Source organism: Mastomys coucha, unplaced genomic scaffold, assembly GCF_008632895.1.
Source record: "Mastomys coucha isolate ucsf_1 unplaced genomic scaffold, UCSF_Mcou_1 pScaffold9, whole genome shotgun sequence".
Taxonomy (NCBI): Eukaryota; Metazoa; Chordata; class Mammalia; order Rodentia; family Muridae; genus Mastomys; species Mastomys coucha.
This window is the reverse complement of record NW_022196915.1, coordinates 21,191,372-21,214,970: the sequence shown is the minus strand read 5'-3', so window position 1 is coordinate 21,214,970 and position 23,599 is coordinate 21,191,372. Positions and strand designations below refer to the sequence as shown.

The 23,599-nt window shown below is 40.3% G+C and overlaps 1 protein-coding gene across 2 annotated transcripts in view; it reads left to right on the top strand.

The window, feature by feature from the left end:
- The first annotated feature begins 366 nt into the window (after nucleotides 1–366).
- The window catches only part of Bmpr1a (bone morphogenetic protein receptor type 1A), a 112,721-nt gene continuing 89,488 nt past the window's right edge, over nucleotides 367–23,599 (top strand). Inside the window, exon 1 of one of the 2 annotated variants that reach the window (XM_031362661.1) lies at nucleotides 367–390. The gene's annotated coding sequence lies outside the window, so the exon portion shown is untranslated. Of the gene's footprint in view, nucleotides 391–839; nucleotides 1,155–23,599 lie in introns of those variants that run through there. The other variant, XM_031362659.1, reaches the window with a different exon arrangement.

Genomic DNA, 23,599 nt, shown 5'->3' with positions numbered 1-23,599 from the left:
TTTCTTCATCCACAGGTCATTGAATACTTTTAACAGCATTTTGCACGGAGAATGAAAGGGGGAAAGGAAGAAAAGAGACAGTGACAGCTATTTGCATTTTCTAAAAGGATGGAATGAGACTCGGGAGGGTATCCGAGGTCACTCGGCTGAGCCAAAGGTGGATTGAGAGTCGTATTTATAGTCCGCTGACTTCAGTTCAGCCGGCTCCCGCCGCTCCTTATCTTACGCCGGAGGAATTCGCGGGCCCGAGGATCACAGCAATCCCAGCGGCCGGGCCTCTCCGGGCCGACACCGGGCTTTCTCTACGTGATCCCAAGAACGCGTGCACCACCTCCACGTTCCTCCCGGGCCGGCCAGAACCAGAGAGAACCGAGAGGGGGAAGGGAGGGGGTGAGTAATGAATGCAGCGTGGCTCCATTTTTCTTTGCAACCACCACTACGAAACGAGCCACCGATCCCGCACCGTGAAGACTCGGTGCCTTTCGGAGCAACCGGGCCGCTTCTCACGTGCAGCGCGAGCTCAGGCTCTAGAAGGGGTGTGCCCGCACCGTCTACTTCACGCAGCCTTGCCCCAGCGGCCCCTCCGTCACGCGTGTGGCGGCGGCGTGCGCCGAGGGGTGGCCCCCCTTCCCTCGGCAACCTGGCGCCCCCGTGCCGGCGGCCGGCCCTCCTTCCCGGCAGAGGGGCGCCGAACTCCACCGGCCCCTTCGGGCACTTCCGCCGAGCTCTCGGCTCGGTTCGTGTCCGGGGCGGTGCCGGCGCCCCGGGGCGGGTGCGCGCAGAGCTGGCGGGCCCTTCCCAGTGCGCGCGCGCGCCGGCGCCTCTCGCTTGCTCCGGCCGCCCTTCCCCCTCCTCCCCCCTCCCCCGCGAGCGAGCGAGCGTCCTCCGCGGCTGAGGCGGCAGAGATTGGAATCTGCTTGCCGGCCGCGCGGAGGAGGAGGAGGAGGAGGAGGAGGGCGGAGGGAAGGGCGGGGAGGGAGGCTCGAGCTCCCGCGCGTCGGCCCGCGCGAGACGAGGACTGTGCGGCCGCGCGAGGGGCGACCGGGCTCGGGCCGCTGCACGCCGAGGGCGGAGGCCGAGCCGGGCCCCGCCGCCCCGCGGCTGTCGGTGGCCGCCTGCGCCGAGCGCTGGAGGATGAATTTCTCGGGATCCCGGTGAGTTGGCGGGCGGCGGGCGGAGTGCGGGTGCGCCGCGGGAGGCCGGCGAACTTTGGGGCAACGGTGGCCGCGCCGGGGAGGCCGCGACGCGCCTCAGCGGGGCCTGCGGGAGACCCCGGCCCCGAGGCCCGGCCCGCCCGCGCTCGCCCTTTTGTTCGCCTTCGCACCACTCCGGGGACGCTTCTGGAATCCTTAAATGGGAACGGCGCTCGGCTCCCGCTCCGGAGCCGCGCGGCTGATCCGGGGACTGGGTCTCGGGACCCTGCTCGAAAGAGAAAACGAAGCGTGTTCAGTGCGGGGATGGAGGCCGGACGAAGTGCTCGGCCCGCCCTCCAACTTGGCTGCGGGAAGGCGCCGGGTTTCTCTCTCGGTCCCTGCGAGTTGGTTCACCTGTTGTTGTGCGCGGCCCTCCGCTGCCATGTCTGTTGTGATTCTGCACTTCGATTTCGGAAAACTTTGTGTTGGGTTGCGTGTCCATCCCCCTCCCCTTCCAGACTCCTAGCGGAAAGGTTTGGCAAAGAAAAGAAAAATAAAGTAAAATTAAAAAAAACCCCAAATCCCCAACGTGTCTGGGAAGAAAAATAATAACGCCGTATGTTAGTCGTGCTTGGCGACTTTGTGACTTGTTAGAGTCCGTCGTGGTGTCCATCTTTTTCATTTGGTTAAAGGGCTGCAGGCTTTCTCTTTTTAAACAGCTTATAAACTGTTCTGAGTACACGATACGAACTTAGCACCCGTGTCACGTCATTTACTTCTTAAGATAACCCTGGTTATTGTATTCTTTGTTGCTTTAGAAGAGGAAACCGAGACGCAGAGGTTAAATAACTTAGATAAGTGAGCTGGGATTGGACCCAGGGACGTCGTATTCAAAGAGTATGGCCTTTTTACAAAAGCAAATTGTGCCAAGACTTAGGAGCGTTTTGTAGTTATTTACGAACTCCTGTGTTGCTTCAGTTGTAAACCGACTTGTGTTTGCTCGTGAGGGGAAATTAAACTTCGAGATAAAACGAAAGGTAATTTAATTCTTATCATTGTTCTCGAACTAAAAAATGTAGAACAAAATTATCTTAGTTTTTTTTTAATGTCAAAACTAAAATATGAACACTTCTTGGGAACCCAGAGTTTATGGTAAACAGATTTAAGTTTGGAATGGGTTTTTAATTGAACCTGTACTGTTTTATATCCTCGGCCCTCCCCCCATTCTCGGGGGAGACCTTTTTAACTCTCTTACCTTCTCCCCACCCTTAAGAGTGAAGAGTCCACTGGTTGCCCTTTGCTTTGGATTCCTTCTGCGATCTACTTTCCTTCTAGAGGACCTCCTCCCGTTTACTAGATAACATTTTGATTCATTTCCTTTTCTTACCGATTGGGGCATGAATTATCCTCTCTGTTGTCTTGTTTTGGTTTTTTGTTGTTCCTGTTATATTGATACAGAGTTTCAATATATAGCTCAGGCCGGCCTCCAACTGTCGGTAGACCAGGCTGGCATTATGGGTTTTTTAAAGTACACATGTACATAGGATCCTTCCGTTTACAAAAACTTTTCTATAATTTTACTGTTTTCTCAAGCTGTGTTATATTTTCTTTTCAAATGATATTAATATTTTGAAGTTTTTTTCTTGCAAAAGTAATACATAGTCATTAAAGAGAAATTGCAAGCTAGAGCAAAATGGAAGTAAAGTTAGAATACAGTCATCCATAATCCCTCTTGTAGAGACTGCCAGGAGTGGTCTTACTTTTCCTGCTTCGATTCTGGTGACCATCCATTGACTTAACTCCTTATTGACAGGATTTCACATTCACAGAGGAACTATAGCTTAATCAGATCTAAGCACTGTTTTGAGGCCTGAACTTTTTGCTAGTGATGCCCTCTACAATTTAGCAACATCTCCAGCTGGACTTCACATCCTTAAAACATAACCTGGCTGTTTCTTCATCTATGTTTTATTGGAGGAATATATACTGTATTCTGACACACTGGGGGGGGGGCAACCACACATATTGTCCCTGGACTCGTGGAGCTTAAAGTCTAGTGGGGGAGATATGTGGAAGGATGAGTTCTATATAATTAAGTGTAATTGAGATGATAATTAAAGTGTAGGGTATTATAAAGGCTTATAGTGGAGACCTGGCCTGGTGCTGGTGTTGCTTAGAGTCTAGGAAGACCTTTCTGAAAATGTTACTTTGCATTCTGACAGTTGTTAGGGAGAAGAATGAATTGGGTGAGAAAGGGGTGTCGGTGCCATGGTAGCCTTAGTCCCCTTTGCCTTCTTTCTATCTCTGTTCTTCCTCTTTTCTCTTAATGATTTCCAGGTTTCACTTTTCACATCACTTAAAAAAAAATGTTTCTTAGTCCAGTGAATTGTTACATTCATTTCTGTGTGTATGCCTGCAGGAGTGAGCCTTTCCTTCTACCATGTGGTCCCGATTTTGAGTTCGGGTCTTCAGGCTTGGTTGGTGGCAGGAACCTTGACCTGATGAGCTGGCTGGGTGGCCCTCCCATGAATTACTGTTCAGATTTTTCTGTGTGATTATTTCTCAAATCCTGATTCGTTTCTGAACTTGAGTCCTTCTGGTTGCTTTATGTAAAATCCTGTACCTGGTATTGGAGTTTAGATGAGCTCATCCCTAGCTCTGGCTGGCTTTTGGTGCTGTCTGTCCTTGCTAATGGAGCAAGCCTAAACCTTTCCCCAGTCCTTCCCATCCAGTCTGTAGGCAACATCTACACATACTACTTTTTTTCCTGATACAGTGACTCTTCTTTGTATTCCTGCCAACTCTGATACAAGTCTTAGTTTGTGTTAGTATAGGGATTGTAATAGTCATAGAATAGCAGGGTAGCTTTCCTTCTTGCTCTCTTTTCAGAAACAGTTTGAACTGGGATTGTTGTCCTTGAATGACTGGCATATATATGTGTGTATATGTATGTGCCATGCTATATATATATATACATGCCAGCCATATATATGTATATATGCATGTATGTGTGTATATATGTACACACACATATATACACACACAAAAATGGTCATAAAACACACACACATATATTTAAACCTAGGTATTTTTTCTAGAAAACTTTTCTATTTAGTAGCTATTGGTTTGTATAAAATTTCTATTTCTTTTGAATTTTAAAGTTTTGTGTTTTTAAAGATTTATTTTTATTTTTAATTAGTTGTATGTGTGCATGTCTCTATGTGGGTTTGTATGTGCTGGTGAATATGGACGCCCGGGGGGCCAGAAGAGGGTATTGGGTTCCCTGGAGCTGGAATTACAGGCAGTTGTGAGCCACACAAAATGGGAAGCAGACTGTGGTCCTTTCTAAGAGCAGCAAGCTGAGCCATAACTTTAGCCCTTGGTTTCAGATTTTTTTCCCAGGGATGTATTTATCAAGTGTTCCAGAAATAATTTTTTTTTAATTAAAAATATCTTTTCTTAGTTCAAGAATTTTATACAGTGTATTTTGAATATATTCATCCTCCACCCTCATTTCTCTATCCACCCAATTTCGAGCTTTCTTCTTAAAATCATTTTTGTTGTTTGTTTGTTTTGTTTTGTTTTGTTTTTTTTTTTTGAGACACAGTTTCTCTCCTGTGTAGTCCTGGCTGTCCTAGAACTCACTGTGTAGACCAGAGTGACCTCAAACTCAGACATCTGCCAGCCTCTGCCTCCTTAGTGCTGTGTGTGCCACCACTGCCCCACCTAAACACTTTGTAAAAATTAAACTGATCATTCAATTTGTGTTGCTCAGCTACTTTTGGGAGTCAGGCGTGCCCTGAAGTGCGTATGGTCAGCCTACCAGGCAGGGGTCACACCATTAAAGAAACAGATTCCGTCTCCCAGCAGCCATCAAATGTCAGGAGCTCTTCAGCTGGGGGTGGGATTTCATGGCCACCCTCTACCCCGATGGTTGGGTTTTGTTTGGTTTGAGTTTGTTCAGGTCTTGTGCATACTGCCATACCACTGTGGGTTTCTATGTGCAATGCCTGTTTGTGTCCAGAAAACACCATTTCCTTGAAGATGTCTGCAACCTCTACCTCTTACAGTCTTCTGTTCATCCCTTCTTTCAAGGATCTCCCTGAATTTTCTTAGAGGGTGTGATATGTTGGTTCCATTCAATGTTGAGGACTCCAGTCTCTTATTCTCTACACATTGACCAGTCGAGGGGCTCTGTGTTAATTGCCATCTATTGCAAGAAGCTTCTCTGATGATTGTGAGATACACTGCTCTCTGTATAGCAATAAATCATTAGGAGTCATAGTTAGTACTATGTCTATTTAGCAAAATATTGGTAATAAGTTCTCCCCTAGGGCCCACATTTCTTGGCCCTGTTAACATGTTGTGCCATGTGTGAATTCTATGTCATGATTGAATAAAATATTTTATTTGGAATTTATTTGGTTTTCATAGAGTTCCCCCCACCACTTTAATTTATACTATTTTTCTCTCCTTTCCTGTGTCTGTTTGCTGGAATCAATACTATGGTAAAGCAGAGTCTACTGTATGTTATTCTGTTGTTGTTAAGGGACAGGGTCTTATATTGCTTAGGTTGGACCCAAACTCCTGGGATAAAATATCTTACTGCTAGTAGTTAGGGTTTCAGCTGCCTGCCATCATATCCAGCTTGAGCTTAGGTTTTCAAAGTAAACTTTAAACAAGATATGGTGGTGCATACTTAGAAGCCCAGCATTTTGAGATGGAGGCGGGGGGGATCAGGAATTCAAGACCAGCCTGGGCTGTATAACACTCTGTTAAAAAAAAAAAAAAAACAAAACAAAACCAATCTAAAACAAGTAGACATAAAAGTGTCTTTGAAAAAAATTTTTTTAAAGATTTGTTTATTTATTATATGTAAATACACTGTAGCTGTCTTCAGACACACCAGAAGAGGGCATCAGATTTCATTGTGGGTGGTTGTGAGCCACCATGTAGTTGCTGGGATTTGAACTCATGACCTTCCGAAGAGCAGTTGGTGCTCTTCCCCTCTGAGCTATCCCACCAGCCCCAGAAAAAGAATTTTTTTTAATTAGATGGTCATTTGAACGTGTGTCAATCTTTTCAACCAGTGTTTTAAAGACTAGTTCAGTTCTTCAAATATAAAATTGGGCCTGTGCTTGAGATGACAGCACTCTGGATGCTCAGGTAGAACTGTGAGTTTGAGGTCAGCCTGAGTTACATTGCAGGACTTTTAACCTCTCAGCCACCCACCTAACAGTGTGCCAAGAGATCTTAAATATTTATTCATTTATTTATTTAAAAGTGCACTAGCTAGGGGCTTAAGGAAACTGATAGCCAATGGAATTCATCTCAGCTTGGGTTTAGTGGATTCCTAAGTCAGGTTCATTTGGGCAGTTAAATACAGAACTAATGAGTAGAAATTGAATATTATTTTTACTTTCTGTAATGTTGTGGACTTTATTACTCCTCCTTTTATGCTGCTCATAAAACCTTGTTTTCTTATGGCACAGACTCATAGTGCTAATGTGTAACAGTGCTGCTTGGCTCCTCCTCTGGCTGATGACCTGAAGAGGTGGTATGCTAGGTGCAGGGAGATGATCAGTTTTGCCTTTTGGGAATCTAATTACTCACTGAAGAATCAGTTTGAGAAAAGGAAGACCTGAAGACCCCAGAACTTTAGTTTTAATGATCTGGAGAGATCATTAAACTAATTAATGATGGGATTAATGATAGGAGAGAATTTTGGCAAGACTTGGATAAGTAGGTACAGATGAGAAAGGACTGGACTTGGTTAAGACTGACGCTGGGTTTCTAGTTAGAGAAGTAGGGTGATTCTAGTGATGATTGAGATGAAAAAAAATGTGGAGGAAGGGCTGGTCTGTGGAAAAAAATAGTGTATATATTTTTTTTAATTGGTTGATTGTGTGTGCCTGTGTGGGCACGTGTGGAGGTTATAGGATACCTTGTAGGAATCAATTCTCTCTACCACGTGGGGTCTGGGTATTAAACTCCATTGGGCAGGCTTGGTGGCAAGCACCTTTATCCTGGAACCTCCTCACCTTGTTTTTTGTTTTTTTGTTTCTGGTATTTGTTTGTCTTAAGAAGTTCAAAACAGCCCTTAAATAACCACATAGAGGTTTCTGGGCCCAGGCTGCAGTCAGTGGTAGAGTGCATACATATAGATGTAAGCCTTGGGTTTAGTCTTCAGTACCAAAGATTACAGGAAAAAAAGGAGGCTCTTTTGGAGAAATTTTCTGTATGGATATGGAATTTCACAGAGATTTGAGCTGGAGGAAGACAGTCTGGAGTGATTATCATATAGATTGTGTGTTTTGACCGCAAGATTGATTGGGTAGTTCTCAAAAGTGACTTTCTTGAAGTTTGACAAGCCCAATGTACATTAAGGGAAGAAAAGCCCTATCCCCCCCATATTAAAAAAACAAACAAACAAACAAACAAACTAGAAATAAGTGTGACCCAATCTAGTGCTGTACTTGGAAATCTATCTTCTCTGTTTCTCACATTTTGGGTTTTTTTTTTTTTTTTTTTTTTTTTTTTTGGGTCAATACATTTTCTGGCAGAAGAGGGTCACTGGTAACTACCGACGAGCTTATCTGGACCTGCCTGCTTTCAGGAGAAAGGAAACATTTTCTAGTTGTATACATCTGTTTCCTACAGAGGTTGATTATGCATGGAGTGTCGTTGGTATCTGGGCCTTCCTTACATACCTACTTGAGCTCTCAAGATCTTTTCAACACCACCAGTAGTAGTCCTTCTAGAACCACATGGGATGGGCAAATGGTAGTTTTCCCAAAGATAGCTCTGGAGAGAGAAGGCTAAATCCACTTGGTTCTTAGCCTTCTAATGGTTTTTTTTTTTTTTTTTTTAGAATCTGAAGAAATACACACAGAATAGTTTTGGAGCAATCTCATGGTTATACTATGGACTTCTTCCCCAGTTCTACTGATATATTTAGCAAAGATCACAAGCAATAGCAGCTTAAGGCCTGAGTAGAGAGATTGACAGTAAGCAGTTGTCTAATTGTAGTTAGTTAAGATCTACACAGGAGAAGTTGCAGGGATAGTGGATAACAAGAAAACCTGGCTTGTCTAGAACACAACTGTTTTAGAATGTGGCATGTAAAGGATGTTTGTGATGTGTTTAGTAGTTTTAAAAGCAAACATTTTTGTTTGCTTTTTTATAATTATGAGAGCAATATATCTAGTAAGGTTAATTTGGGAACTATAAAAAACTATTCAAAAAACAGTAGGACTTTGAGTTTCCAATTTGGTGGAAAATGTCTAGCACTGTTTTTGTTTCTACTGCAGTGTATCTCTGCAGTCTTGGATATCACACTAACCTGTTGGAATCTGTTGGTTTCTTGTCTCAAAAGTGAAAGAGAACATGTGAACTTTCAGGTCATTTTCCTATTGCAGAGAAAGAAAGGACAGGAAGAGGGCTCATCTTGATGTGAACCTGAGTTCTATGGCAGGGATCCACATGCTGGAGGGACAGAACCTACCTCCATGACTTGTCCTTTACCTCCATGAGTGTAGTGCACTGTCCCTCAATGTAGTTTAAAAAAAAAAAAAGAAAGAAAGAAAGGAAGAAAAATTCCATGACTTCAGTGTAGAGCAGTTAGTTGCTGACATTGCCGATTATGCTTTGGGTCCTGATGGCATTGCTAGATTTCTGACTTTTACAGAAAAACTACTCTTTTAGCCTTGGTAGTGTTTCCAAGTAAGAATGGAGTGGCTTACGACCAGTGATGTTCTCTCTTGGTGAAGAAAAAGTATTTGCAGATTACTGAAATAGTTTTACTCATCATTTGTCCTTTTTAAATGTTTTCCTTTGGCTTCTTATAAGCTTACAGTACAAAATCTAAATCGTCCAAGACTGTCTTTTTCTGACCCAGTCTGCATTTCCTTAGGAGTTTACTTCCTGCTATTTTGTTGTTAGCCTAAATCACCTAAACATTACCTTTCTAGATTTGTGTTTTAAATCGTGGGTTCTGCATTGATTATTGCAGTACCCCTTACCATGTGTGGCTGTTAACATTTGAAATCTGGCTAGTCTGAATTATGTCGTAAAGTGTAAATTACAATACACACCAGCTATTGTAATAGTGCAAAAATGTAAAATACCCGTGTTTCCAAAGTGTTGATTACATATTGAAATATTACTTTGGACACATTGGGTTAAAGACATTACTATTTAATGGGTTTTTGTTTCAGTTCTCCCTATGTGGCTTACAGTATCCTTGAACTCTGAGCTCACAGGGTTCTTGGCTCAGTTTTCTGAATACTGAGATTATAGGTGTATGCTATTGCACTTGCCCCCCAAAACCCTTTCTTTTCCTGTTAGCAGAAGTTATACATCTGTGCCTAAGATTAAGTAGGGTGACATATTGAAATATTCTGTAATCCTTCCTCACCTCCCATTACCATTTATACAGGCATAGGGATTAGTGTAATTTTCTTTTTTTTCCCTATCCCAAAACAGGCCATTTAAACTTTTTTTCTGTTTTCATTGACTATGTGTGGGTACTTCTTTTATGTCAATACATTTTGATTTCTTTTCTTTCAAAATAATTGGTATTCCATTTTGTGGATGTACTTGGATTTTATTTGCTCTTGAGACAGGGTCATGCTATAAACCAGTGGCTGGCTTTGAACAAGTAGCTATCCTCCAGTCTCTGTCCTGAGTGATATGATTGCATCCAGGTGTTCACCATTATGCCTGTCTTACCAGTCCCATATTGATTAATGGTAAAATTGTTAACAGTTTTTTCTCTTGTATTATAAGTAGTACTGTCTTTCTCTGTGAGACTATTTTGTACAATAAATTCTTATATATGCATGTTCTCTAAGAGAAGGTGTGCAGACTTCATAGGAAGTCTTCAATGTCAGTCTTCAATGTCAGATCTTCAGAACTTGTATCCCAGCTGACAGTGTGTCTGTATTCTTCCCTGTGGCAAGCATTGGCCTATTTTTACTTTTCTAATCTGCCAGCTGAACAGTTACTCCTGCTACAGAATTACTTGCTGTACTGAGAGTTACTGGCTTCTTGGTGGATGAATTTTGTTCTAAAATATTTTGTATTGCTAACAGTGTAAATGAAATACTTTGTATAAAGAAAGTATGTGCATATTTGTGTCTGTTAATGGCAGTAGGCTCCAAAATATGCTTGTGTCATAAAAAATTACTTGGACCTGAAGGCATTTGCAAACAGAATTTTTTCCTGAACTCCTTACATGCCTGAAGCAGAGCTTTCCAAAAGAACTCCCTTGTCATAGACTTTTAAGCTCCTCTGGGGACTTGAATTGCCATAAAGCTCTTCCTTTTAGAATTTTGAGTGAAATCAGGGAAGATTGACTCTTACTAGAGGGAATTTGTCGCCACACATAAACAGACATGGCTAAAAATCCAAATCACCACTTATGGATCCTAAAAGTTATTTGTTTTTATGCTCTTTCTATCACTTGGGCTTCCTTGGTAAGAAGTATCTTACCTGTGGTTATCCTCCAGTCTCGGTATGATTGCATCCAGGTGTTCACCATTATGCCTGGCTTACCAGTCCCATATTGATTAATGGTAAAATTGTTTCCAGTCTTTTTCTCTTGTATTATAAATAATGCTGTCTTACTCTCATGAGAGAGATTCTAATGAAGGTGGTGTGTGTGTGACTTTAATGCTGAAAATCTAGTTGCTGAAACTAAAGAAAGCACAGGAAAACCTTTTTCTCCTTAGTAATGGCTAAATTCATTTCAAGTTCCAACATCTGAGAAGAGATAAGAAAAATGATGTTTCTCTAAAAATACTTGAAAATAATATTATTTAAAAAAAATATAAAAATGCTTTAAGTATGAATAAAATTTCTTTAAACTGAATTTTCCAAAATCTGTTCTCCAAAACTAGAGATTTGTTAAGTGTCATTGAATATTCAATTAGATATACTTCTTCACAAAGTCTTCCACCTTTGCATATATTCTGTAGCTGTAATACTATTTTTTTTTAAGTGAGTGGCGTAATAACTCAGCTCTAATTGTATGACATCTTTGTTCTTCTTAAATTTATTTTCATATCAGTTTGGCTGAAAGAGTAAATTGGTTGTCCAGGTTTTTCTTATCATATCATTGAGGAGGAATGACAAAGTAATTTAGATTTTATTTTATTTACATCTATATTGTAGATTTTATTTTTATTTTGTGTGTGAGTGTTTGCCTGAATGTATGTCTGCACCATGGATGTGCACTGCTCACAAAGGCCAGAGAGGATGTTATCTCCTGGGATTGAAGAAAATGAATTTCTCTCTCCCGGCCATTATCAATTGCAAATAGCTTCTTAGCTAGGGCTAAGACTCTGTGCCCACTTGCCCTTCTCTGTGCTGACATTTTTTTTATCTGGTTTGAACTTTAGTTCTTGTGCTTGCTGTCGCAGTCTCTGAGTTCATTTGTGCATTATTATTGTTATTTCTGGAAAATATTATTTCCTTGGAGTAGTTCACCTTCTCTGACTCTTAAATCATTCTGCCTCTTCTTCTGCATAGATTCTTTAGACTTGAGAGGAGGAGCCATTTAGGACTGAGTGCTTCAAAGTCTCTCACTCTCTTCATGTGGTTTGGTTGTGAGTCTGTGCTAGTGTAAGAAGAAGCTTTTCTGATTAGGGTTCAGCAGTGCACTGATCTATTGATACAGCAAAACAGTATCAGGAGTCCTTTTATTGGTACAATCTTTAGATTTTTCCCCTAGGGCCTGTGACCTATTTAGGTTCAGGTTCCTTTTCTCATTAACAGTGTCAGGTGTGGTTCTATCATATGGATCAGGCTTAAATACAATCAAAAGGTAGTTGATTACTCATGTAACATTTGTGCCATTATTACATTAGTGTGTTATTTTGAGGCAGGTTGGTTGATATTGTAGCTTGTAGGTTTGGTAGCTGGGTGAGAATGATGACTACTTCTCTCTTTCAGAAGCATGTTTAGTGCCTTTGAGCACCATGAACACTAGTCAGTAAAAGTGAAGCCACCAGTTGAGTGCTAGCTCTTTTTTTCAATGTTTGGTGACGTAGGAATGTGGTGGAGAATAACTGATAGCATTGGGAGCATCCTGTAAAGTGTGTGTGGTGATCTAAGGGACCCCTCTAGACAATGCCTCAAAAAGATGTGACCCATTTTTGAGCCTGGGATTTTTATTTGATAGCATATGATGTCTAGTTGGGACATTATCTCTCCCAGTATATGATAAGTAACTCCATTTAAATACCATTTATATATTTGCATGTATTATGTGTGTATGTATGTTTCTACAGTAGTAGGTTTCCATAAAAAAGTTTAATTAAATAAATCTGGTCAGGTGTTCTGTTTTGGTAAATATTGCTGAATGAATACAAGGTTCTCATCAACTTCTCATGAAAAAATAGCTGCTGGAGAGGGAGCAAAAGTAGTAAGAAGTGGTTGAGTAGAAGTAGTTCTATTTGTTACTTATTGAAATGTGCAGGGAATTAAAGTTAGAACCTCCTACATACTAGGCAAACATTCTACCATTGACCTATATTCCCAGCCCATGGAAGTACTTTATGTGGGGAAACAGGCAGGAGTAGGAACTCCCCCTTTTCTTAGGGTCCTACTAAACACCCTTGTATACCAAATTCCATTTTACTTTTCTGTATGAAGCTTTGATGCTATCATTCACAATCTTTTGGTCTTTTCAGTGTTGTTTCTAAGTGTGTTCTGATTCTCCATATAATCTTAGCATGAGATTTATTTTCATTTTGCTTCAGTTTTAAAATACATACATGTTAATTCTTTTATATATAGGATATTAAGCCAAATATGGAATTATATGTTCCGCGCTCTGCTGTCCAGCAGCAATGATGACAGAACACCGAAACTTCTCTCGACGGTTTACTCAGGAATTTTCTTTTGTATTACAACTCTCCTAGGTTCTTAAGTGTTACAGCTCTTCTAGATGTCAAGGCTCTTCTTGGTGTTGCTGCTTCTTCTTCTTCTTCCTCTTCTTCCTAGGTGCTGCAGGTCTGCTTGCTTCTGTGGAGTGGCATGGCTGCTCTTGCTTCTGTGAAGTGGGGCAGCTGCTCTTGCTTCTGTGGAGTGGGGCCATGACTGTCTAGAGAGAGCTCCTTATATACCCGAGCCTGAGCTGCCAAGTCCTCCTGGATTGGTTCTCCGGCAGACCCTCATTAGCATACACCTGCTCAGGAGAGGCGCAGCATACACCTGCTCCACAGTGGAATCGTGTATTGCTACAGTGTATCGGGAACCGGCGCCATCTTGGATTTTATCGTCCAAGCGCCTGCCTACAATTATATATCAAATCTTGGGAACATTAAATAAGAACTAATTTAATATTTTATGTAACTTTTTGGCAGTGTTGGAGATTGTACCCACTTTTTGTTTGTGTTTTCAGGCAAGTACTGTGCCACTAATATCCCAGCCCTATGTTTTTACATGGTATAGGGCATTTTTGAGGTTTATGAAGATTTAATTATTTTTCAACCATTATGTAAATTCTGTGGACTTGAGTTTAGGAAATATAGAATAGTGACATACAAAATTAAGATATACTAAATAATACTTAACATTTTCTTACTATGAGATCACTACTGTGAATCCTACATATGAATGTCTTTAAATCCCACAAGTATCTGTGATGTAGGTGCTATTACCAGTTCCTTTGACTCATAAGGAAACTGAATATGCAGAGGTTAGTTAATCTTCAAGAGCTACACAGCTATAACATGGTAGGACTTCCTGACTTACTTTAGGGTCCTTGCGTATTTTTTGAAAAACTCACATATCAGAAGTCGGTCTTGAACTTCTGATCCATCTCTGTCTTCCAAGTGCTGTGTTTACAGATATGAACTGCCATGATCATTCTTACTTGTGATTATTTTAAAAGTACTTATATTTTATCTGTATGAATAGTTTGCCTGCATTTATGTATGTGCACTGCATGTGTGTCTGGAGCCTACTTGGTCAACTGAAGTATCAGATCCCCTACAACTGGTGTTATGGATGGTGTCATGTATGTGGGTGCTTGGAACCAAACTGGGGTCCTCCAAAAGGCGAGTGTTCTTAACTATTGAGCCTTTCTCTCGTGTCCCCTACTATATTTTTAGTTATGTGTGTGTCTGTTTGTCAGTGTCTGTATACAGACACATACACGTTTGTGCTGGTACCTGAAGAGTGTCAGATCCCCCAGAGTTAATTAATAGGTGTTTGTGATTTATCTGACCTGGGTGCTGGGAAATGAATCCTGGTCCTCTGAGAGAGCAGTATAGATTTTTTTTTTTCTTAAAACAGGTCTTTGAAAAAATTGATTTTTTTTTACATGTGTTTTGCCTGCACGTATGTCTGTACCACATGCATACCTTGCTGCCCAAGAGGGCAGAAGAGGGTGTTGGATCTTCTAGGATAGGAGTTAACAGATGACAGTGAGCTGCCACGTGGGTACTGGGAATCTGGGTCCCCTGGAGCAGCCAGTGATTATAAATACTGAGCCTTTCTCTACAGCCTGCAAAGCAACTGATGCTAACAGAACACTTGGAAACAGGAAAGCCATGAGAAAAACAAAGTTCCTAATCATACTACTCAAAACTAACATCTGTAAATATTAATATAGATACTTTAAGTTGAAATCATTACCTAATGTTGCTCTCATAACTTAAGATTTTGAGTGAATAAGCTGTTCTTGATGCTTGAACCTAAAATTAGAGAAACTCCAGAGTAAGGTATAGTGTCTAAATACAAAGTTTGAAGATGTAACTAGGTTATATGCAGTTATGTCCTTCCCTACCTTCTTTTCTTTTCTTTTTTTTTTTTTTTTTTTTTTTTTTTTTTTTTTTTTTTTTTTTTTTTTTTTTTGGTTTGTCACTAACCTTTTTGATTAATACACAGGGTTTCTGGCTGTTCCAGAATTTTCTCTGTAGAACAGGCTCCCTTTAAACTCACAGAGATCCATCTGCCTCTGCCTCTCAAGTGCTCTGATTAAAGGCCTGAGCCACCACCAAAATGTGTAGCCCTTGATGGACTTGAACTGGTGACCCTCCTGCCTCCACCTCCTTCAGCAAATCTTTCCTGCCTGCATCACCACAACTGGCCTGTTGGAAGGTAAGACCTAAACTCGAGGGAGATAAAAAAAACCAGATGGTGGCAAAAATCTAGAACCTCTAGCACAAAGAACAGACTCCTAACATCTGCTGGGCAGCTGTGCATTCTTTATTCATGGGTTCTGTTGCAGAAATAGCATTTTTTTTAAAAAAAAGAAAACTATGTCTGAGATACATTAAGTATATATTCATATTAGTAACTATGGTAAGTTCATTTTTACCTTTCAATGTATATTTAATTCATCTTTAAGTGTATTTATATTTCCTATGAGTCATTCAGATTTTTTTTCTAAAAATAACAGCACTTTTAGGGGATTAAATTTAGATTTACTGCTTATCTCATCAGTGCTAAATCAATATGAGATTATACATCAGGAGCTCTTCAGTGGTCCTGGCATGTGATACTGTTGAATACTGCTTTATCTCTCAGGATTACCGGATGATCTTGGACCTTGGACCAAGACTGGGTTGTGAGAAAGCATGAGAAAGCTTTAGGGTAACCCAGTAGCTGGGAAGGAGTACTTTTTAAAAACAAGACTTCAAAAAAAAAAAAATTCATGCTGGGCAGTGGTGGTGTACGCTTTTAATCCCAGCACTTGGTAGGCAGAGGCAGGTGATTTCTGAGTTCGAGGCCAGCCTGGTCTAAAGAGTGAATTCCAGGACAGCCAAGGCTACACAGAGAAACCCTGTCTCGAAAAACCCAACCAAAAAAAAAAAATTCATGATTTTTATATTACACAGATTTAAGGAAAAAGAAAATAAAAAGAGAGAAGCTAGTCAATTAGACTAGCAAAATCAGATAAAGACAGCTGAGGGAAAAGAGAGATACAGTCAATTAAAAACTTGTGTTAAATCTGTAGACTAAGGTTAGCCCAAAGATTGAAGGATAAATTTACATTTAGAAAGCTATAGTATCATTTACACTATATTAATAAGAAAGACCAGTTTAGTTCAAGACAAAAAAAAGTAGATAAAATTGAGTATGAGTATTAGCCCCTACTGGTTGCCTCTTCCCTCCCTTCCTCTGTCCTTCCCTCCTTCCCTCCCTTCTTCATTTCTCTTGGGTTCTTGAGACAGGGTTTCTTTGTATAGCTTTGGCTGTCCTGGAACTCATTCTGTAGACCAGGCTAGCCTTGAATTAAGAGATCCACCTGCCTTCGCCTCTAAAAGTGTTGGGATTAAAGGCATGTCACCACTGCTGGACTATGAGTGCATCTTTAATGCTATTGTTACTAATAGAGGTTTAGCTATTGGAATATTAGAAGCTAAAGAAAAGGTTGGAGAGAATGCTTAGTGGTTAATAGCATTTATTGCTCTTGCAAAGGGATCTAAGATTCACAACCACCTGTAACTCCAGCTTCAGAGGGATCTGATACCTCTAGTCTCCATGGGTTTTAAAAGTGTGTGTAAGTGTGTAATTTTTTTTCTTTTGAGGGGAAAGTCAAGAGTGTATAGTGTTTACTAATGTATTTTGCCAGGTATACAGTGTACCTAAGAAAAGTCAAGATGGTCAACTGAGAAACTACTAATTAGGTGACTGGAATATGAATATAGTGAGCAAAAGGTTTCCTGTAGGCCAACAATAGCTGATTGGGACTTTCACCAGTTGCTACATTGCTACGTGTGTCTGCTGATCTTTGGCCTACTGGGCAGTTTCCATCCCAGACAGGCTTTGGATGGTAAGAATGCTCTGGAAGATAAAGCTTCAGTTTCCTGCTTATCTCCACAGAGAAAAATCCATTGTTTTGAAGGGTCAGTGGCAAAGAGGAATCTAGTAATCTTTCTGAGTGCACCTAGAGAGCCAAAACTACATTCTGGTGCCCATCAGTATAAAAATAAACTTAAAAGAAGTTTATAATCAGAGGACATGTAACACTGAATAGCCTGGAATCTGGAGGGCAGAAACCCTGTTCTGCTAGAATCTCAAAAAGTATATTAAGAGAAATTGAAAGAGGTTTTTTCTAAAGTTAGCTTTAAAAAAAAAAAAAGTAATATGGAGGCTAAAGAGTTAAATAAGAGCTGCTCTTCTAGAAAACAGGATTTTTTTTTTTTCCTAGCATCCACCATCGAGCTTAAAACTCGATGCCTGTAACTCCAGCCCAAGGGATCTGATGCCACCTTCTTGCCTCCAAGGCTACCTACTCACACAATGCATACACTTAAAGCGTAAATGCAAGAATATTAATCCTAAGCATGGTGGTGTATGCCTTAATTCTAGCATTTAGGAAAAGGCAGATGGATCTCTGAGTTCAAATCAATCCTTGTTTACAGATCAAGTCCAGGACTGCCAGGGATACATGGAGAAACCTTGTATTGAAAAACAAAAAGACCAAACCAACTAAATCATAAAAATAAAAAATTTTTAAAATGTAGCAAGTACTTACAGGTAATACAGAATTCAATCAGTACATAGAAAGTGAGCTGCCCCTGAGGCTCCTGTTGCTTTCCTTTTTTCTCAATTTACTTCTCATGGTAATCACCTTTAATTGTTTTATGCATCTTGCTGCCTAGTTTTATGTCAACTTGACATTAGCTAGAGTCATCTGAGAGCAGGTAAAGCCAATTGAGAAAATGCCTCTATAACATTGGGTTGTAGGCAAGCCTGTAGGGCATTTTCTTAATTAGTGGTTGGTACAGGAGAGCCTTGGTCCATTGTGGGGGGTGGGTGGGGAATACTCCTGGGCTGGTGGACCTAGGTTCTATACGAAAACAGGCTGAATAAGCCCTGGGGAGCAAGCCAGTAAACAGGAGTCCTCCCTGACCTCTCTATATCAGCTCCTGCCTCCAGGTTTCTGCCCTTACTTCCTTTGATGATGAACTGTGATTTGAAAGAACAAGTGAAATAAACCAGTTTCTCCTCAAGTTGTTTTTGGTCATGGCGTTTCATCTCCACAATAGTAACCCTAACTAAGAGTCTTCCTAAAGTTTTCTCCTCACTAATGAAAATGCATATCTGTTTTTTGGTATTTCATACAAATGGTTTCATGCATTCTGTGTTGCAGCTTGGGTGGGTTTTTTTTTCTTTTGCTTAACAGCTTGTCTATTTCTCTTTTTCTTTGATGGAAGTTTTGCTATGTAGTCCCTTCTGGCCTTGAATCTGCCTTTATCTGTAGTGCTAGGATTACCATTCTAGGCCTGTGCTGCTATGCCTGGCACTTGCTTGTTTAATGGCACTCTGAGCTTCCTTTTCTTACAGCTCATACATTGCTTCCAGCACTCTGCAACTCCTGAGACTTTCTTAAGGTCCCTTTATTCAGCTAGTCTAGTAAGCCTTGAATTGTTTGGGGCTCCTTCTGTTCCACTTCTCAGGCTAATATTTTCAGTTGGGTAAGATAAAATATATAATACAAAGATAATCAGTTATATTGAAATGTAGCTTTTAAAGTAATCACTGTTTTTTTTTTTTTTTAAAAGATAGAATGATATGTTATTTGGGGACACTGTATATGTGGGTTTGCACCTGTGTGTGCAGGCCAGAGGTCAGTGTTGGCTGATTTCTCTCATTCTCCATATCTGGAATTCACTAGCAAGACTAGCTAGCTAGTCAGCTCTGAGGTTCCTATTTTTCCTAGTGCTAGGATTACATATGTCACCACTTTTATGTGGGTGCTTTAGGTCCTCATGCTTTTGTGGCAAACACATGATTCTGCCCAGCCCCCTGATGTTCTTTCACTAGATCATTAACCAGTGGCAGGATTTATAACTGTTCTTATAAAAGTGACTTATCTACTAATCTTAACAATGTCATTTGTTGAGATTATCTGATTTCTTTGCTTAGGAAGTCACATCTATGGTTAATACTATGTGTATCTTTGCAACTCTCTTGTTTTTTTAGAGAATTTTTTATTTTATGTATATGAGTACACTGTAGCTGCCTTCAGACATATCAGTAGAAGGCATCAGACCCCATTACAGATTGTTGTAAGTCACTGTGTGGTTGCTGGGAATTGAACCCAGGACCTCTAGAAGAATAGTCAGTGCCCTTAACCACTGAGCCATCTCTCCAGTCTCTCCAGCTCTTACAATAAGTAATTAAAGAAAAACTTAAAAGTTGTTAGAGACTAATGAAGAAAGTAAAGGTGTGTGTGTGTATGTGTGCACATGTACGTACATACATACATACATACATACATACATACATATATACATACATAAATACATGTGTGCCTCCAATCCATGTTCAGAGAACTGGTAAATCCCATGAACCCCTTGTCTTTGATTAGTGATCTCTACAGCTGCACTTGTTTGCTTTAAACTTAAAGTGGGCTATCCTCAGTTGCTTTGGTTTTCTGCATTCTGAAACCACCCTCTCACTTTAACATATCAAACAAAACCATAGGTTTAAAAATCTTACACTATCAGATGTTATTCCTTGTAGTTGCCATTGACCCTTACGTCCTCTTATTCTATGAAGAATGTGTCTTGTATGGCTTCCTGTCTCCAGTACTACCTTTTTCTGCTTTCCCTAGGTAAGTGCTTCTTCCATCTTCTATGACCTTTTAATCTATTGTCCTTCTCCAGCTTCTTATGCCTTATCTCGGCCACCCATACTGATCCATTAGGTCCATTATGTAACAATAGCACAATTGTAATTTCTTCAATAATTTCATTTTTAGACACCATGCCTTTTGGATCTTGCCTTCTAGTATTAACAGTTCTCTGCCTCTCTGGAATCTAGAACTCACTGACTCTGTTATCTTCTCTGTTCCCCAGCAAATGGTATGGAGTGAACCACATTTGCTTTTAGCAAGTACTCAGAACTCCATTGAGCCTCAGCCTTATCCCCTCCCTCATTCTCATATTCCACAGAACAGTTCTCATCGGAATACCAACACACTATCTCTCTCCTTAAAAACAATTTTTCTGGCTGTAGCTACTTGACTTTTCTGTCTGCTCTCTACTCTGAAGGTTTCACTTTTTCACTTTCTCTTTCTGGTCTGCCAAAAATAAACCTTGACCAATTGCTCCCTGAAAAACAAACAAAAACCCAAATAACAGTAACATAACAAACATAAAATCATTCCTGGGATTCTACTTTCTCCTCTCATTGTTGCTTATTCTTTTTTTCCTGTGACCCCACCCCTAAAGAAATATCTGTAGTTTTGATGTATGTATGGAAGATGGATGTATGTATTGACTAGGCTGGACAATAACCAGAGTATTGCCTGCAGCCTGTACTTATGAGTTTTTCTCCTCCTCTTTGCCCATGAGCCTACCTGAATCAGGTTTTGGCTCCCAGCCTCCTGCTAAACAACCATTGAGAAAGCATCATTTCTCATCCTGGAACTGTTGATTCACTAACAGTTTCCTCTTGAAACACTATTTTCACACTAGGCTCCAGGACAGTATTCCTGTAAGGGTCTAGTCTGTAAACATCTGTACCCATCTTCTTGGTAATTTTATTTGCTATCATGACTTTAATGATTTATATTTTAGCCTATGACCTGAACACCTTGAAAATGCTAGCGTACTTTACTTGGGTGTTTAGTAAGCAATTAAAATAGATCTCTCTAGGCCTGGAGAGTTGACTCATTTTTGAAGAGTATTGATTGTTCTTCTAGAGGACCCAAGTTTACTTCTAAGCACCTACATGGTGGCTGACAACTACCTGTAACTACAGTTCCAAAGGTTCTGACACTGTCTTCTGACTACCTAGGCTACCAGGCATGCATGTGGTACACATACATGGATGCAGGCAAAAGAATTATACATATAAAATAAAAATGAGTAAATCTAAAAAAAGATTTAAAACACAACTTTCTCTAAAACAGACTTTTGTCCCTCCTAAGGCAGTCTTAAGGAACCTACAGTGACCTCAAAGTTGTGGAAATCTTGGAGCTTTCAATACTACCATCACAAATAAAGCCCTCCGCTGCCCCCTCTACCTTGTAGTGTTGGGGATTGAATTCAGGGTCTTTCAAAGTACATTAATTTCTACACCCTAAACTTCATATGTGCTCCTTTTAAATTTATTCTTCACTTGAACCAGTTTCTCAGTTTCTCCTCCACCATGGCCTTTTTAATTATATAGAAGAACATATTTTTTTCTCCTGTTTCCTGCTCTTCTCTGGGTACATTTTGCCCTGGGTAGAAAAACTTTAAGATGAAAAAGCTCTCTAAAGGCACTAAGGACAAAGTTAGTACAATAGGAAATCCAATCACATAAAAATAAAGATAGCCCCTCTACTGCATACCATACTGAAAAATGAACTCAAAATGACCTAAGAGCTAAGCCATAAAAATTTCTAGAAGAAAAGCATAGGTAGAAATCTTTGTGGTTTTGGATTAGGTGGTGGTTTCTTAGATACAACATTAGCAACATTAAAAAGTACATAAACCTGTATTATATCAAAATTAGAACTTGGTACACCACAACTGTACTATCAAGAGACTGAAGAGACAAACCACAGAATGGGAAAAATATTTGCAAACTTTGTATATGGTGAGGAAATTACAGCCAGGTTATATAAAGAACATTGCTCAATAACTCACCTTAAAAAAAAACAAACACAAATTTGCTGGGCAGTGGTGGTACACTTGGGAGGCAGAGGCAGGCGGATTTCTGAGTTTGAGGCTAGCCTTGTCTACAGAGTGAGTTTCAGGACAGCCAGGGCTACACAGAGAAACCCTGTCTCGAAAAAAACAAACAAAAAAACCAAAACAAAACAAAAAGCAAAAAACCCCCACAAATTTAAAAATAGACTAAGGTTTCTGATAAATCTCCAAAAGATGCACAAATGATCAGTCAGGTCTTAAAATTTCACTCATTAGAGAAGTGCAGATCAAAACAAGAGTCATTTCTTGTCTGCTAGGTTGCCTATATTTTGAAAGGTGTTAAGTATTGGTAAGGAGTTGGAGAAATGGGAATCAGGACAATAATTTAAGAATGTCAGATATTCCATTTGCCTTGGAAACAGTAGCTTGCTTGCTTACTTGCTCCTTCCTTCCTTCTTTCCTTCCTTTTCCTTCCTCTCTCCCTTCTCTCCCTTCTCTCCCTTCTTTCTATTTTTTGTTTTTTTTTTAAAGATTTATTTATTTTATGTATATGAGTACACACTGTAGCTGTATGGATGGTTGTGAGCCTTCATCTGGTTGTTGGGAATTGACTTTAGGACCTCTGCTCTCTTCAGTCAACCCCGCTCACTCTGGTCCAAAAATTTATTATTATAAATAAGTACACTGTAGCTGTCTTCAGATGCACCAGAAGATGGTGTCAGATCTCATTACGGATGGTTGTGAGCCACCATGTGGTTGATGGGATTTGAACTCAGGACCATTGGAAGAGCAATCGATGCTCTTACCTGCTGAGCCATCTCACCTACCAGACGGTTTGTTTGTTTGTTTTGTTTTGTTTTCAAGGCAGGATTTCTCCATGTAGCTCAAGCTGTCCTGAAACTTGATCTGTAGAACAGGCTAGCCTCGAACTCAGAGAGGTCTCTGCCTCCCAAGTGCTGAGACTAAAGAGGTACCCAGCAACTTCTCTAAGGAAATAAAGGAAAAACCTTAAACATAGAGTTGCTCTGCAACCTAGCAATTTCATTTTTTTGGTATGCACCCAGGAGAGAGCAAATCACACAGAAGCCATAGGGTTTGTGAGGCCTGGACTACATGTAAGACTTGTCATGAAACAAAACAGAAAATTGTTCAGCAAAGTTAACAGCTTTATTCATAACTGCCAAGTGTTGGAAACAGCATGAATATTCATTACCTAATAAATAAATTTGATCCTTTCTCTGGGCAATGAAACATCACCTATGAAAAATTAAATACCGACTTTATGCTACAACGAAGACTAACTTTGAAAACATCCTGTAGGATCTAGTAATGAAGCTCAGTTAGCAGAGTGCTTGCTCAGCGTGCATGAGCCTCTGCATTCCACTCTAGCCCTTCTAAAACCAGCCTGGAAGTGCATGTCAGTCATCACAGTACTTGGGAGGTGGAGGCAAGAGGATCGATCACAAGTTAAAAGTCTTCATCAGTTTCAAAGTAAGTTCAGAGCCAGCCTAGACTATCTAATCCTCACCCTAAAGGAAAACAGTGAATAAGTTGTTCACAAAAGACCACATGTTTATATGAGTTCATTTACAAGAAATTAGAAGAAAAAACATAGCCTTCCTGGGGTGCCAACAGTGGGGAAGCTGAGTAGGACTATAATGGTTTTGTTTTGATGGGGTGAGAATGTTCTGGAATTAGTAGTGATCTTTTTGTTTTATCTACTTAGAGTTATCAAAGGGGGGATTTTATAGTATTTGAATTTTGTTTCCAAAAATGAAACAAAACCTTAAGAATCTTCAAAATGATCGGAGAGATGGCTTAGCAGTTAAGTTTTTTTTTTTTTTTTTTTTTTTTTTTTTTTTT